The 13756-nt window shown below is 37.4% G+C and overlaps 2 long non-coding RNA genes across 2 annotated transcripts in view; one reads left to right on the top strand and one right to left on the bottom strand.

The window, feature by feature from the left end:
* The window catches only part of LOC144297620 (uncharacterized), a 90171-nt gene that overhangs the window by 40967 nt on the left and 35448 nt on the right, over positions 1–13756 (bottom strand). The gene's annotated exons all lie outside the window — the stretch shown is intronic.
* Positions 8124–13756, top strand: part of LOC144297619 (uncharacterized) — a 46076-nt gene continuing 40443 nt past the window's right edge. Inside the window, exon 1 of the long non-coding RNA XR_013364578.1 lies at positions 8124–8232. This is a non-coding gene — a long non-coding RNA (uncharacterized LOC144297619). The remainder of the gene's footprint in view (positions 8233–13756) is intronic.

Here is a 13756-nt window from a genome sequence, read left to right as displayed (position 1 = left end):
TAAAAAAAAAAGATGAATGGATAAAGAAGATGTGGTCTATGTATACAATGAAATATTACTCAACCATTACCCACCCTTTGCTTCAACGTGGGTGGAACTGGAGGGTATTATGCTGAGTGAAGTAAGTCAATCGGAGAAGGACAAACATTATATGGTCTCATTCATTTGGGGAATATAAAAAGTAGTGACAGGGAATAAAGGGGAAAGGAGAGAAAAATGAGTGGGAAATATCAGTAAGGGTGACAAACCATGAGAGACACTCAACTCTGGGAAACGAACAAGGGGTGGTGGAGAGAGAGGTGGGTAGGGGGATGGGGTGACTGGGTGATGGGCACTGAGGGGGGCACTTGACAGGATGAGCACTGGATGTTATGCTATATTTTTGGCAAATCAAACTCCAATAAAAAATATACAAAAAAAATCAGATAAAACTTTTCAAACTAAAAAAAGAAAGCTAATACAGAACAGGAGTAGGAGGAAAGGCCAGGCTCTATAAAACAGAGCTCTCTAACTTTGCTTACTGTACAAATAGAGAGTGATAAGTGATATTCTTTGTCTAGTACATCTGGATAAGGAGAAAACATTGACTGCAGCCACCCAGGCACCCCCAAGCCATATATTCTATAGATGTGGAGGATTGAGGCTTAGACTAGAACTTTCAGTGAGGAAAGTAGCTGGCCAAATTTCAGTTGAAGTTTACTTTGTTTAGAATTCATTTGTTTGAAAAGGGAAGGAGAGGGCTTATTTTAAGTGGTAAGGCTGGACAGAATCAGGAACAGTAGGGACGTATTTCAGTACTTTGTTCAATGACTATTTTCAATGTTTATAAATGTTTATTCAGTGTTTTTTCTCTTCAGTACAATCTTGTCTTTTGTAGAAAATGAAGCAATTATACTACACTGGTGTTTCCGATGACACAAGGTGATTTTAGGTGGTTTACTGACCCAGCATTAAACAACACTGAGCCATGTAGCAAGAAAGGAACTTCTTTCTCTTGCAAATCTTTTAAGTATGTTAAAAGCTCTTTGATTCTTACTAATCTCCATCTTAAATTAAAAGAGCAGTTCTCAGGTTAAAAAAAAAAAAAAAAGAAAGTGTGGTATAAAGGTAGTTGATTTTGAGTAAATAGATCATGGGCATTTTAGAACTCCTGGGCATCCTGTAAGATTCAGTTTCTCTTCTTCAAGAAACTTTCCTTAACTACTCCGCACATAACTCCATCCCCATTGTCCAGCTTAGGTAGCCCTCTCCTGGGTTCTTCTAGCACCCTCCAAGGACTTCTATTGATGCCCTTAACTCATTGTTTTATATCTCTTTATGTGGCCATGTTTTCCATCACACTGCAAATTCCTCAGGGGTACACTCAACATGTTCAAATTTGTCATTTCAGGACCAGGTACACACAAAATAGATGTTCAATAAAAATGTGTTAGAAGGGACGCCTACGTGGCTCAGGGGTTGAGTGTCTGCCTTTGGCTCAGGATGTGATCCTGGGGTCCAGGACCGAGTCCTGCATCGGGCTCCCTATGAGAACCTGCTTCTTCCTCTGCCTATGTCTCTGCCTCTCTCTCTCTCTCTCTCTCATGAATAAATAAAAATAAAATCTTTTTAAAAATGTGTTAGGAAAAATTCTCAGTTACGGCTGCATATTTTTCACTGATCTTTCTGGCACTGGTGTGGCTTTGTGGGAATTCCCATGAAAGGTTATCTATCTCTGATAATGTACTAACACACAGTAGATGTGACATGAAGTTGAGCTGGCAAGTTCTCAGCCTTGAGCACACGGGGTGCCTCATGATGGTCTGACAGCATTGACACTTGAGATATTTTTCATCATCATACAATGCTTACCATTTGAAACCCTTCAATTGTATTCATTGTTCTTTGTGACTATTTGTTCTTGATGACCATAATAACTTTCTTGCTTGGGGGAATCATCATGCTTCAGAGAGACATTTGTTATTTTTATTATTGAAGAATTTTAAAATAGAAAATACCATCATACGTCATCTGATCACACAATTCTTTGACATCCCTGAGAAATATGTTCAGAACTCCAGCTACATGAAGGGGGTGGGGGCTGAACCATCAGATAGGTTATTCACTAGTGAAATGATTCCCATGTATGAATCTTACACCAAGGCACTCTAGATTTGTGCCAGGTAAGTCACGTTTCATTTTCACAGCAATGTGATAGAGGTATCATCCCCACTCAAAAATGGCATGTATCTTAGACCTTTGGGTCCCTCACAAATAATTCTAACCACAAATGCTAAGATAGCAAATATGGAGACTATACAGGTCTGACAATGGCAAAACTCAATAGCTGCTGCATGCTTTAAGAATCTTCTGCAGTGTAGGGGCACCTGGGTGGCTCAGTCGGTTAAGCATCAGACTCTTGGTTTCGGCTCAGGTCAAGTTCTCAGGGTCGTGGGATCCAGCCCCATGTCTGGCTCCATGCTAAGTGCAAAATAGGCTTGGGATTCATCTTCCCCCTGCCCCTCATCCCCTCAAAATATATAAAAATCTTAAAAAAGAATAAGACTTTCTGCAGTGTAATGCCTTTGCTGTTGACCATAGGAAATGAAACAGGTGTTTTTAATGGAGTAAATCAGAGGGCCAGATTTATTTAAAATATCACAGAACTTTTAATCCAAGAAAGTCCTTATCCTTGTTAATACTACCATTGGTGAAGCTAATTAGGATTACAATTAACCTTACAATTTTACAGATTTTACAATTTGGCCTTTTCAAAGGCCACCTTCTGCAAGAGGCAATGCCACATGCAATAATAATCGGGGAGCTGAAGACCAAGGGAAATTCAGTGTTCCTGCACTGATATTTTACACTTCTGGTTTTTGAGTTCTGAACGAGATCTTTTACATCACTTTTTGGGTTTTGTTTTGGTTTCAATCAGTAGTCTTAAACTTCTCACAAACTATGTCATGAGATTAAAATTCCTTATCTCCTCATAAAAATTATGATCAGTGTGTTTTATTGTGTGGGAATTATACCTCAATAAAAACAGAATTCCTTATCACACAAGAACAAAAAATTATGTTTCTAGGTTAAGTAGGATGAGATGCTGCAGCTCCAAGTTTGCTTGTTTGTTTTAGTATAAACATGAATAATAAATTCATAGCTCTGTTTAGAAAAGTGAACTGCACTCTGCTTATATGTTTTCAAATGTTCAAAGGTAAACAAGGGGAAGCCCTTCTAAAAATCACTTCTCTAGATGGGGCAAGACAGGAAAGGACAGGATCTAGCACTGACATTTCATTCATGTTTTGTGTTAAGCAATTGCTAGAAAGGAGGAGTGTTTAAGAGAGTGAAAATCATGAATAAATCTTTTCCAATTGGAAAGAAACCATTATAGCTTTTTACGGAGATCTGGGGAGTAGCCAATAAGATGAACTTTCTTCATCATCTATGGTTATGACCAGAAGTAGGAAAGGAAGTAGAAAACTCTGTGTGTGTGTGTGTGTGTGTTTATTTTAAGAATCAAGTGGAAAAGGAGGAAAGGATTGGCTTAGATAACCTGTCAGATTCCTTACAAATTATAAATTCTATGTGTCCTGTAGAGGTAAATATGTGAAACAAAAAAAAAAAAAACCCAAAACTAATATAAAAAATAGTGAAAAGGAATAAAGGGGGAAGGAGAGAAAATGAGTGGGAAATATCAGTGAGGGTGATGGAACATGAGAGACTCCTAACTCTGGGAAACAAACAAGGGATGGTGGAAAGGGAGGTGGGTGGGGGGTTGGGGTGACTGGGTGACAGGCACTGAGGGGGGCACTTGACGGGATGAGCACTGGGTGTTATGCTATATGTTGGCAAATTGAACTCCAATTAAAAAATATACAACCCCCCAAAAAACTAAACAAATTAAAAAAAAAAAACACCAAATAAGGAGAAAAATTATCATCTCTCAGGTGTTTACTAGGAAACAGATGAACCCTCCTGGTAACTTTACCAGATAAGTACAATTATTTCTACATTACAGATGAAGAAATTAGCATTTAAAGAGATTTAATAACTTAGCCAAGTTCGTCCAATGAAAGGCAAGGCTGGGTTTCAATTTGACATTTGGCTGACTCCAAAGCCTGTCCTCTCCCCCACAGTCCATCTGGCTTTGAACCCCAAAGCCATCCTCAGATATGGGAAGCAATTCCAGCCTGTCCACTATTTGTTATGTAGCCAAAATGTTCTCTGCCAGCAGATGAGATGCAGTGGGCTGAAGTTGCCAGGTAAGATTGCCATGGTGTTTTAGGAATATTTCAACCCTGTGGGTCTCTAGTATGGAGCATCACTGCTTCAATTTGCCAGCTGAATGCAGTACAGCAATTCTTTAAACTAAAGAGAGACAACTCCAGAATAGTAGCTCCTTACAAATTAGTCTGTCTTATTATTTTATATGGACCACCTGCTTATGTTAGCACTTAATATCTGAAAAATAGACACATGATCTGCACTAGCCACAATATTTTACTTCAGGAATAAAAGTTTATACACAAATACTCTTTTCTCTCTGTTTAACATAAGTGTCCAAATGCTCGGTTGAAACCGCCCTTCTCAGTAAGAAAAGCAAGAGAAGGCTGGAAAACATTCACATTCCAGGGACCGCAGAGGGCCCATGAACAAACAGCCCAGTTGGAAATTGGCCAGATGGGACAAATATCTTAAACATTAAGTCCATTCATATTCTATTACTTGTCATCACAACCACATTACTTTTTTCTTCTTCATAAACAATTCTTTACTCCATAATATTTTCTGTTAACCTCCCAATAATGTAACTTATCATGAGCTCTCAGCCCTGTAACATATTTGCTATAGAAAATTACATTTTTCACTAAAGTGATATAGCACTTGTTATAGGATTCTGATTTTGCTCAAACTGAGTGCTATAGAAATTCACAAGCCTTGTGTTAATTACTCTATTATTATGTAGAACTTTCAGTTATTAATTCACTCAACAAATACAATTCAAAAATCTAGTCTGAGTCTGGATACAGCAGTGAATAAAGCAAAGTCCATGGATTTCATATACTAGGGGGTGCTAGACAATAAAGAAATAAATACATGCATAATAAAATATCAAGTGGTTGTAAGCACCCTGAAGAAATATCATTTAAGGCAAGTCTATGAAAGATGATAAAGGGAGTTATTTTAGACTGTGGTTGAGGAAGGCTTCCTTGAGAAGGAGCATTTGAGTATAGACCTAAATCAAAATATGAGAATAATCCCTGTAACTCTCAGGAGGAAGAGCATCCCAGGCAGAAAAATAGCAACTACAAAGTCTTGCAGCTTTTCGTTAGAAGGTTTTTGTAATGACACTCTCTTGTGATTGTAGATATTAAAACTGCCTATTAGAGTTCTGATCCAAAGTCAAAATGAAGCCTCATTTTTCCCATAGTAAATACACGTATATATACAGAGGTACATAAAAATGTATACATTTGTAATAGTGTTATAGTTTGAGGTACTACAACACAAGGCATGAGTCAGGATTCTCCAAAGAAACATAACCAATGGGATGTGCATATATCCAGAAAGAGATTTATTACAAGGGATTGGCTCATGCAATTATGATGGCTGGCAAATCCAAATCTGCAGAGTGGGCTGGAAGGTCTGAGACCCAGGAGAGCTGATGACACAGCTCCAGTCTGAAGGCCAGCAGGTAGAGATCCAGAAAAGTCAATGGTGCAGATGGAGTCCCAAGACAGTCTGTTGAAGATTTCCCTCTTGCTTGGGGAGGCCAGTCTTTTAAGTTCTATTCAAGTCATCAACTGATTAGATGAAGCCCATCTGCATTGTGGACTACAATATATTTTACTCAAAGTTCACTTAATTAAACGTTAATTTACCTCAAAACACCTTTTAAGTTGACATGTAAAATTAACTATCACAGGCAGTATAGTTACTAAGGCAACAGAAAATTATTGTGGGAGGGCAGGGTGAGCTGACATCAGGCGGATGTGCAGAGGGATGCCACTTAGCTACAAACACTCACTTGGTAGAATATGGGTGGGTTTTAGTCCCAGTTTCACTGCATTAAGTACTAGGCGTTCACTTAAAGGGCACAGTTGGAAAATCGAAGCAGCAGCATTGCTCTAAGAGAGATGTGTTCATATGGTAGGACCAAAGTCAGCTTGACTAAGGGTCAAGCAGGAGATTGGGTAAAGTACCAGGACCACCATTAAACTCATCTGGCTCCAGGGAAGACCATATGGTTAGCACCAGGCAGGGCACTGGGCAGGTTAACTTATGAGAACAAAAGAGAGAACCTAAGTAAAACCCCATTCCTCTGCTCAGAGCCAATCCAGAGCTGAGAGGGAAGAGAGGGTGGACAATTAGTCAAGGGCTCCTCAGAGGCCCAAACCTGGCACCTCATCTTGGTCCTGGTTGGAGATATGTGTGGCTCAGGGAAGGTCTAAATTATGGCATCCTAGGTCCCTAGGTCTGGGAATGGAATCCTAGGTGAAGCCATATGGTAAAGTTAGCTTTGATGAAGTAGAGAAAACAGAAGTAGAGAAAATGAGGAGGTGGGGAACACTGATCTGTCGAAATTAGAAGCCGACATGAATAGTCTTGTTCCTGTGGATAAGTAGCCTTCTAACAATTCTCAGTACTGCATTAGGAAAACATTTGTCCACCAAAATCTGCTGAGTCATCCTCACTGCAGGAATACTCCTCATCTGTCACACATTCTGACACACAGAAAGTGGTGCCTTCATTCTATAATCTCAAATCAACAAAAAGAAAGAGGCAAAAATTCCAGTTTCACTCACTTAGCGTAGATCCAAATAGTTCAGAGCAGCATTTCCTAAAAGCAGGGAAGAGTTCACTGTGCTTTATCAAACAAATGCGCGAGAAATTCTTGGCTTACTTCAAGGCCACATTATATGAAAGATAAATCTAGAAAGCATCTATTTTAGCAGCTAAGAAAAATGTGAGAGATTTATTTGTATAACAGAGCTTTTTGGGGAGCTACTATTAATAATGTAGCTGATTCCTGTTATCAATCAATGTATTCATCCAAAAGCAAAATATCTTCTAAATCAAAATATAGTGTATCTCTTTGGACAAGATCTACTTTCCTACTTCCAAGTTCACAGTGATAAAGCATGATGGATTAGTTAGCTTCTTAAGAAATGGTTTAAAAGGTTTTTTTTTTTTTTTTTTTTAGAGGAAACTCACTTGATGGAATAGTCACCTTTCTCCACTTTTAAGTGTGCACACACCTATTTTCTAGAACCTAAGTGGGAAAATATTAATGGATTAATAAAATATAGGAAAGGTCCTATGTTTTTAAATTGTTCAAATATCTGTGTTTTTCTGTGTTTTCTGTACACCTATTTTCTCTATTTCATGGTTTGGAGAAAGCATTCCTAAAAGGACTGTTTTCCATCAGATGACATCAGCCTATATCTCTTACATGTATATACAAGACAGGAACCTTTATATGATTCATATGAGGCTCAAAATCACATTAAAGAGAAGAGTGAATCCCCAACATATTAATTAGTCCCTTTAAGAATTTTAAGTGTCTAGAAACAAAGAATGAAATGGTTCGTCCAACGACTTTTGACTTCAATTATTCTTACATGAAGACATTATCGTAATGAAGACCTAAATCTTGGGAGACAGAAAACTAGAGTCTGCTACCGGAGTCATCCAAATCAAAAAAGGATAGTAGCCAGGGCACCTAGGTGGCTCAGTTGTTGAGCATCTGCCTTTGGCTCAGGTCATGATCTCAGGGTTCTGGGATTGAGTTCTGCATCAGGCTCCCCTCAAGGAGCCTGCTATTCCCTCTGCATATGTCTCTGACTCTCTGTGTGTCTGTCATGAATAAATAAATAAAATCTTTGAAGAAAGAAAAAAGGATGGTAGTCAACTGGAATGGAGAGGAAATCACAGTGTTTCTCCCAGTGGATTCCTTTTTGATACTGAATTGTAATTTCCTCCTGTTGTGAACTAAGCTAAGCTAGTTTGGCTATCTAAAAACAGTCAAAGCCTTTGTAAAAGCCTTTGGCCATAAAAGCCAGATGGGATGTAACAATGAAAGCAAGTCTTAGATAAGATTCTGCTGGAATGCAAACATTTATGAGCAACTAGATAGAACCCTGCACCACCTGTTCCTGGAAGCTTAAGAGTCACCCTCTGTCTTGGGCTTTTTAGGAGAAACTTGCATGACAGATTTACTCTGAAGAGGATGTCCAGTACTGTGAGGTAGCATCAGCTTACCTTCTAGTCTTTTCTGCAGGGAAATATTCAAACAGAGCTCAGTTCTAGCTCCATAAGGCTGCTGGACCTGCCAGAGCTGGATCTTTTTCATTTAAGGCCAATAATGTCCATACATTCCTTTTGGCCAACCACTTAGTTTGACCACTACTTATTTCAACAATATAAGATTATTTTCTAATAATTCTCATGCTGAAGAACAAGGCTCTGATATGAATTCTGACAACAATATTGAAAGTGCTTGTGTAGACTCTGTAATAGTTTTCTGTAACAACTTGGCTAGGATATAGTGTCCAATTGTTTGGTTAAACACCAGTCTAGATATTGCTGTGTAGTTATTTTCTATATGTAATTCACATTTATAATTAGCAGGTAAGTGGGCTTCATCTAATCAGCTCAAGCTCTTAAAAACAAAGACTGGGGTTTCCCAAGGAAAAAATAATTTTTCCGCAAGACTCCTACATAGAAACCCTGCTGTTTGAGTTTCTGGTGTGCCCTAAAGTTTCAAACTTGCCAGCCCCCATGAACACCATGAATTGAGCCCTAAAATAAATCTTTCTTACACACACACACACACACACACACACACACACAGAGTTTGTTTTTCTGAAGAACCCACATTAATATAAGATCCCTAAGGAACAGAGACTCCTGATTTGGGTACTTTAAGGGCTAACTAACCACCTCTAGAGTGTATATTATAGGTCACTTAATCTCACACACATTCAAAGTAAATTACTACCCAGATAATATGTCACCTTGTTCTGTGAGTGTCTTCCCCCATGTACCTTCTATTTTTTTTTTTTTGCCTCATTTGAAATTATCAGTTAAATAGACACAGAAATAACTTCTCTCCCATACACCTTTCTGGTTATGCTTATGAAGCTCCCAAAAGATTCACTCAAGATCTTGAGAACTTACTCTAATAACTGTAAATATGTGAAGAGTTATGTAGGGTGATAGTTTTGCTTTCTATGGGTAAGCTGTCATGCAACGTAGTAGTGAGTAAGCTAGCTATTCTAGGTGAAATTCTCCTCCTTCAATTATACCATATCATGAATATACATACCTCTCATTTCATTAGAAGCCTTCAGAGCCGCAATCCTCACTACAGCAAAAAACAACATGTACATTTATAGCCTCTGCTTCTACTGTTAGTATAATAAATGATGTGTTCAGAAATCAGAGTGAGGAGTGAGATTCTGTGAGTCTGTTTCTAGTTCTGAACACTCATGGTTTTCATTTCACTGTGGCTCACTAGACAGCATGTAAAACTGTAAAAGAAATTATTCCAAAGGAATCCATATTTAAGTGTTTTTTTTTAAAGGGATATCTCTTTGAAGTACTTTGTCATTGTTTTCAAAAGTAGGAATGTGGCAAGTGAGAATTTTTTTCGATATTATGTGAAAATCCACCTAATTTATCTACTGCTTTCAAATATGTGGGTCAACATATCCCTAAGAAAGTAAAGCAGAATACCAATCCTTTAAAAAGCCTCTAAAATGGGTTATATATGGTTAAATATCACCCTGTAAAAGTTTAGAAGTGCTTTTTACTATACACATCCCTACCTCCACCAGAAATTCCAAAGCATACAGCAAAGGCCATGAAGCCCTTCAGTAGAGAATTTTGTTTAATTTTGTTAAGCCTAATGTTTCTGAAATGCATTTGATAACAGAATCTTTACTTTGAGTAACTTCCCTTAGCAGTCCATAAAATGTGAGAGCATACTTTGAAAAATGTGGACATAAACTATTCCAGACAGAATGAGGTTAAAAAGAAAAGTTTCCACATTAAGAGATTCTGTTAACTTCTCTCAAGAAGTCATCTCAGTATCTGGCAAACAGAAGATCTTTCTGTATCTGAGATAAATCTTTCATGCTACATTTTAAACATTCCCTGCTGTTGTGTACTCTGTGGAGAAGAACAGCTGGGCACCATTCTCCATGTGAGAAATCATTTTTCATTTAGAGACCTTTATTAGGACATCTATCTACCTTCTTTGCCACAAGAATAAGTGCAATGATTAAATCTTTCTTAGATATTTATCTTCCACAAGTGTTAACTATCTTTGCGGCTCTACTTGGAATCATCTATTTTCTCCATTACATTTTTAAGTTAGACAGACCATATATGTAGTTACTCTATTAGAAATATGACCTGGACTTAGGACCATCGTGCTTACAGATTACTGTGGAGTAATACCTTGTGTGGAAATTGAGTCTAAAAGTCAGCGGGTTATATCAAATAAAGTAGTTGGCTTCTTCTCAGAGGCAATGTTGTATGACAAATGCATATCTTTAAACACTATCCGTTCACCACAGCAAGATGCTCGCACCATGAGGACTCATGAGAATGGAACTGACCAAGATGGGAATGAATTGGTATCTCAGTGAGGGCAACAATAAGAATTCTATCCACACTGTTGAATTCATTACTTTCCTCTTTTTCCATTGTTTTGCTTTTGATTTTTTAAATCAATATAGTATAATTGAATTTGTGTAAATGTACCTATGATGTGAATAACTGTCAAAATGCATTTGATTATCACTGTAGTTAAGTTTTTAAGGAAAGAGGAGTCTTTATTATTTGTTTTATTTTGTTTCAATAAACATTCAACAAACAATTTCTGTAGACAAAGAGTGGGTGAACTATTGGGCAAAAAATAACTACGACCCTACCTCTGGCTTCAGACTTCATCTATGATGAAGATAAGCATAAATAAAGCCAAAATCAAAATAAGACTATATTAAGTATCATAATATTATAGAAAGGGAAGAAATTCATTCTGCTTAAATCATGGAAGAATGTTACAGCAAGAAGTGCCTTTTGAATCAGGTCCTGCACAAGAAACAGGATTTCACTATATAGAAAAATGCATGTGTGCATGTGTGTAAATATATAGTGTGTGTGTGTGGGGGGGTGGATTTTATGCCAATGGAGCAAAAGACAAGTAGATATAAAATGGGTATTTTGTGTCAGAAAAATCCCATAATCTGGAACTGTGCTCCTTGTGTGGAAGGAACACATTTCATTCACTCCACCATGGATATGATATAAACAAGTCATTCCCCTACCAAGAATTCGTTGTGGTTTCTGTTCTCCATGAAGTCCATATTCCCTAGTGGAACATTCGGGGTCCTTCCCAGCCTGGCTTCAGCCATCTTTCCCATTTCAGTTCTTGGAAGTAGGGCAAGACAAGCTCCTCAAGGCCGTATTCTTTTTATTTGCAACACTCAGCATAATATCTGGTATTTTGTCTCATACTTTACCACTGTGTTTTTCTTGCCAAGGCATTGCCCTGCATATATATATATTCCTCTTTACTACCATAAAAGATATTCTGCTTCACTTGAATACTTTGTCAGTTTCATAGTAGTTTTTCATCTCCATCAAGTTCTCTGTGAGGATCTTCATATAGGGCAGTATATATAGCTATATATATATATGTATATATGTAGCTGCTAACTGCAACTAGTCTGCTATTCAGATGCCCAGCCTCTGCCTTTGAGAGACACAGAAAGTACAAGTGGCACATGGATGATGAAGGGAAATAATGGACAGGAACCTTCCACTTCACTTCTTTTGTGTAAGTCTTCTTGGAAACTTTACTAGTCTCAGTATTAGTATTCCTAGTAATACAGGGTTATTGATCATTCATTCACCCAAGCTATATGCATCTAATACCAAATAAATGCAGGTTTTATTCTAGGCTCTTTGGGCTATATCAACAAGCAAAATAGGGGAAGATTCCATGCTAACATTCTACTTGGGAAACAAGATCATCAGGGAAACATAATAAGCAATAAATGTAAATAAATTATGCATCATGTTAGAAGGTAATAAGTGCTATGAAAAAAACTATAAATTGAACAGATAAACAGTACCTGGAGGGTATCATGGGCCAGGATGAGTTGCAATTAAATATGATGGGTCAACCTGCTCAACATCATTAATTATAATGAAAATGAAAATTAAACTCACCATGAGATTCTACTTCATGCTTACTAAATTGGCTAAAATGAAAATGTCTGATACGAGCAAATATTGATTAGGAAACTGAAACTCATGTTGCTATGGAAACGTAAAAGGGACAAGGACTTAAGAAAACTGTCTGAGATAATGATAGTGACTAGAACTAGAATGATAGTGGTAGAGGTTAAAAGATTGAATGCATTTTAAGGAAAGAGACAAAAGGCTTTATGATGAATTAAATGTATTATGTAAGAGAAAGAGGAGTCTATGCCAATCCAAGATTTTTGGTTTGAAAAACTGGAACGGTAGGTTTGTGATTAATAGGTGGGAAAGATTTCAGGAAGTATACAGATTGGGGATGCAGATATCAGAAGTCCAGTTCTGGACATATTAAACATGAATTGCATATTTTTATAACCACTAGGAGACATAATTTAGACCATTTTACATGAGTTGGAAGTTTGGAGAAGTCCAAGCAGAAGACCTAATGTTGAGGTTGACACTATCCAGATGGTATTGAAAGCCATGAGACTAGGAGGAGATCACCATAGAGATAAAGACAAAGAAGATAATTCACAGGCTAGAAGAAGCCCATGGATTAGCCTTAGACTATTACAATATTTAGAAGTAAGGGAAATGCAGAAGTGACTGAAAAATGGTGTTCAGTGAGGCAAAAGGAAACTCTAAATGAGAGTGAGGACAAATGAAGAAAGTGTTTCAAGGAGGAAGAAAAAAGTTAACACAGTTGAATAAGCTGAAAGAATAATATGAGGCTTAGAACTGACCACTGCATTTGAAGATGTGATTCTTGATCACCTCAGTAAAAGTTACTATCAAGAAACGGTAAAAATAGAAGCCTATCTGGAAAGCATTGAAGAAACAAGAGAGGTATAAAAGCAATATGTGTATATAATGGTTATGAATTTTTTCAGTGGAAAGAGAATTTAGAAATGAGGTGGTAGTTGAAGAGAAACGTGAGATCAAGTGAGGGTTTGGATGGGTGGGTGGATGGATGAGGACAGCTGGTCACCTCTACTGAGAAAAAAGCCTTCAAATCACCCTTCCAGTGGGGTTCCATTGCTTCACACCATGAGGAAAAGATATATCATTGTTTTGGTCATTATTAGGCAAGTCAGATCTCCTCATGTACCCCTAACCCCACTTAATATTCTCCCCTTATAAGTAGGCCATATGATTGTAAAGTGCATAATAAAAATACCCCCAAACCTCAAGACACCTTGTAAGAATGTAATAAAAAACCAATACCAAACAAATTACTCATAAATAAAATTCAATGATGTTTCTTATTGTTATGCAGGGAAAACACATGAGGAGATATAGGAAATAAAGAACTGTAAAAAAAATTAGACCCAATGACATTAATTCTGCCAATCAAAATTAGACTGGCTATTTTTCTGATTTATGTCACTATTTATTACAAACAAACATGTTTAGTCTGGCTTAAATCTGCAAGAGTCATAAAGGAAACCTGAACACATTTTCAGACTATGGTCTTCCTGGGGTATAACATTAACTA

Source organism: Canis aureus, chromosome 25 (assembly GCF_053574225.1).
Source record: "Canis aureus isolate CA01 chromosome 25, VMU_Caureus_v.1.0, whole genome shotgun sequence".
In the NCBI taxonomy this organism is placed as follows: domain Eukaryota; kingdom Metazoa; phylum Chordata; class Mammalia; order Carnivora; family Canidae; genus Canis; species Canis aureus.
The sequence above is the reverse complement of the archived record's forward strand: the minus strand, read 5'-3'. Positions and strand labels throughout refer to the sequence as shown.